Source organism: Scyliorhinus torazame, chromosome 1, assembly GCF_047496885.1.
Source record: "Scyliorhinus torazame isolate Kashiwa2021f chromosome 1, sScyTor2.1, whole genome shotgun sequence".
Lineage (NCBI taxonomy): Eukaryota > Metazoa > Chordata > Chondrichthyes > Carcharhiniformes > Scyliorhinidae > Scyliorhinus > Scyliorhinus torazame.
In genome coordinates, this window is record NC_092707.1 from 236,048,367 (window position 1) to 236,052,566 (window position 4,200).

A 4,200-nucleotide genomic window follows, 5' to 3' on the forward strand; every position below is an offset into this window, starting at 1 on the left:
TCCATTTTGTAATCGGGACGTGGCCATCCCAGATGTCTACACCGTTCCAGACAGGCAAAACGTGGTTAGAACCATGCCGTCGGGAACTCGGTCAGTTACCCTCAGTGAATCGCGGGGGGGGGGGTCTCATTCCCGCGCCGCATAGACCACACGCACACAATTCGCAGCGATTCTCCAGGGACCGGAGAATCACGCGAATGGCGTCGGACTGGATTTCGTCGTTGATGCCCATTCTTTGCCCCCAAGCCAATCGTGACTTTGGCGTGGAGGCTCAGAGAATCCAGCCCAGGGTGTCGCTCCTCTCCTCAACGGTGTCCAGCATTCGGTCAACCTCCAAGTCCAGGAACCTTGGAGCAGGTCTTTTCGCAGCCATTTTCTTGGCTGGAATGACAGTCTGTGTTGAGTGAGGCGCTTAAAAGCTGCTCCAGCTTGTCAGGCTCTGAACGCAAATCCCGACCCCAGCGAAATAGATGCCAGCAGAGCCAGACTTCAGGCAGGCTGCACATGGGCTACGTGCTGACCCATTTGCATGTCATGAATTTCCCCTGGCCGGCACTCCCGCCGGAGCGTGCCATTAACACGATTCTCCATCGGCGGCGGCACATAGTCTCCAGAACAGAGAATGCAGCCCGAGAAAGACAGATAAAAAGGGTTAAAAAGAAAGCAGAATGCCTTTGTGCTGCTTGAATGACAGATGCACCTTACTCTTTACTGGGTTCATTTTTGACATGAATGAGCATGTTGAGACCTGCAGTGAATGCTGGGGTGGTCCAATCTCCATACTTGCCTCTTGTATCCTTGCAGAAGGGAGAAAATCTCATACCTGAGGCTTGAAATGGGGGAATCAGCCCCAGCAGCCTCTACTGATAAATGTAAGTGTTACTTTACACATGAGACAGACTAGAGACACAGACACACCAATTCCCTGCATAATTATTTATGCTGTAGGAGGCAGACAATGTTGTTGCTTCAGGACTACTAATCACTTCTCGGCCTTTTGGCTAAGATCAAGCGTCAGATCAAGCCTTTTCTTGTCAGCTTGGATCCTGTATGTCTCTCTTGTGGGGACCATAAATTGAATTCAATTTGAATTTGAATTGATTTTTGGAGCAAGCAATGAGATGGATTAAGGGCTTGCCCTACCACTCAGTACATTGGCTTTGTAACTTAAAGAACGGAATAAATGTTTTAATAAACTACTACATAATCTTACGCAGATTGCAATAGCCAGGTAGTGACCAGCAATCAGACTGCATGACATTGAGCAGTCTCTTGCCTGGAAGTCAGTCAGTCAGCATCTAATCCCAAATGGCATGTCCAAGATTATGAATAGTACGTAGTTTGGCCTACAGTAGATGAATTCCAGGATAGAACTCAGAATGGCACCACCCTGACGAAAAGCAGTCAGCAACAATGACTCACAGCTCTGCAAATTGGCCTGGCACAAATTGCTAAAGATGGTAACTTCAGTAATCAGCCTGCTCACTTAGGTTGCTTCAAACGAGCCAGCTCAGTCAAACCTCTCAAGACAGTTTGTAATTTGCAAGAAAAGCAGATTCTTGCACTTTTCTGAAGCAGAGTCTTCACAAGACAATTAGAAAAGTTAAACCCGGGGTGTCAGCTCTCCTCCCTGTACTCAAAATATAATACCAAACATCCAGTAATTCTTTACCAAGAGCAGTGAAGAGATGAGAGACTTCATAACCTATACAGCAGAAGAGCCATAAACATTACAGCCAATTTTAAGTTTAGGGAATATAAGGAGTCCTGATACAGTAAATATAGAAAGATAATTTCCTCTGCTTAAGGAGTAGGTGATAAGGAGCCATCAATTTAAAATTGGCATTGAGAAAGGCAAACAGCTAAAAGAATGTTCTGTGCACAGTCGTTAGAGAATGGAATGCTTTGCTACTGGGAGTGGCTGAAACTAAGATAATTGCATTGCTTAAAGTAGGAGTAGATAAATATCTGAAACAAAGCAAGGAAAGCAAAACTTTTTTGAATTGCAATCACAAAAAGTGAGTACAGATAATGGACCGAGTGGCCTCCTATTAAACCTCAAAAAAGGTACTGCAGTGCTTCCCTTTCACATCCCAATCACCGTGTTTTGTATTACAGCACTTAACGTTTCCACCACTGGAGATTAATTTAACCCCCGAGGATGAGCTGCAGGAAGATGGGTGGGGAGTTGAAAATTTCAGAATGGGAAATCCACCCACATCCACCTCCAGTTTCGGCAGAGATGGGTTGAGCGGCAGATGACTAACCTCCTATCTGGAGATGTGTCTCTTTCTAAAAAAAAATATTTATTCTCCTTTTTCACATTTTCTCCCAAATTTACACCCACCAACAATAAACAATAATCAGTAACAAATATGTCAATCCCCATATCAATAACAACGATCCCATCCTCCCCCCAAACCCCAAACATTAGCCCGCATGTTCACATAAACAAATGACAAAAAGGAATCAGGGGCGTCATTCTCCGACCCCCCGCCGGGTCGGAGAATGGCCGTTGGCCGCCGTGAATCCCGCCCCCGCTGAAGTCTCCAGTACCGGAGATTGGGCGGGGGCGGGAATCGGGCCGCGCCGGTTGGCGGGACCCCCGGCTGGATTCTCCGGCCCGTATGGGCCGAAGTCCCGCCCAGAAATTGCCTGTCCCGCCGGCGTAAATCAAGCCTGGTATTTACCGGCGGGACCAGGCGGCGTGGGCGGGCTCTGGGGTCCTGGGGGGGGGGGGGGGCGCGGGGCGATCTGACCCCGGGGGGTGCCCCCACGGTGGCCTGGCCCGCGATCGGGGCCCACCGATCCGCTTGCAGGCCTGTGCCGTGGGGGCACTCTTTCCCTTCCGCCTCCGCCACGGCCTCCACCATGGCGGAGGCGGAAGAGACTCTCCCCACTGCGCATGCGCGGGAAACTGACAGCGGCCGCTGACGCTCCCGCGCATGCGCCGGGAAACTGACAGCGGCCGCTGACGCTCCCGCTCACGCGCCACATTTCCATGCCAGCTGGCGGGGCAACAAACACCATTTCCGCCGGCTGGCAGGGCGGAAATCCCTCCGGCGTCGGCCTAGCCCCTCAATGTTGGGGCTAGGCCGCCAAAGATGCGGAGCATTCCGCGCCTTTGGGCCGGCGCGATGCCCGTCTGATTGGCGCCGTTTTTGGCGCCAGTCGGCGGACATCGCGCTGTTGGGGGAGAATTTCGCCCCAGGAATCACCCATAGTCACCATTAACAGACACAGTCCCACTCCCCCCAACCACCCCCCCCCCCCAATTAATGTTCGATGTTATCCAGATCTTGAAAGTGCATAATGAATAATGCCCACGAATTGTAGAACACCTCCATCCTTCCCCTCAGTTCAAACGTAACCTTCTCAAGAGTCAAGAATTCCTACAGGTCCCCCCGCCACGCCAGGGCACAGGGTGGAGATGTTGCTCTCCAACCCATCAGGATCCGCCTTTGGGCGATCAACGAGGCGAAGGCTACAACATCTGCCTCTACACCCGTTTCCAACCCCGGCTGGTCCGACATCCCGAATATGGCTCCTGAGGGCCTGGGTCCAGTTTCACGTGCACCACTTTCGAGATTACCCTAAAACCTCCTTCCGGTAATCCTCCAGCTTCGGACAGGACCAAAACATATGAACGTGATTAGCGGGGCTCCCCCGCAACGTTCACACACATCTTCTACTCCTTCAAAGAATCGGCTCATCCTCGTCCTCGTGAGGTGTGCTCTGTATACCACCTTCAGCTGTATCAGCCACAACCTCGCGCACGAGGTGGAGGTGTTCACTCTCCGGCAGCTCACACCAGAACCCCTCCTCCATATCCTCTCCCAACTCTTACTCCCACTTTGCTTTGATCCCTTCCAGTGGTGCCTTCGCCTCTTCCAAAATAGCTCCGTAAACCGCTGACACTACCCCCTTCTCCAGTCCCCCTGTCGTCAGCACCTCCTCCAGCAATGTGGAGGCCGGCTCCACCGGGAAGCTCTGTATTTCCTTTCTGGCAAAATCTCGAACCTGCATGTATCTAAACATTTCCGCTGCTCCAGCCCATACTTCGCTTCCAGCTCCTTCAATCCTGCAACCTGACCCCGAAGAAACAAACCTTTTAGAGTCTTAATCCCATTCTCCTCCCATTTCCGAAAATTTCTATCCCACTTCCCTGGCTCAAATCTGTGGTTCCCCCGAAACGACATT

General features: G+C 51.3%; 1 pseudogene; it reads left to right on the forward strand.

The window, feature by feature from the left end:
* The first annotated feature begins 981 nt into the window (after nt 1-981).
* LOC140430877 (U2 spliceosomal RNA) lies at nt 982-1,188 on the forward strand (annotated as a pseudogene).
* The last annotated feature ends 3,012 nt before the right edge of the window (nt 1,189-4,200 follow it).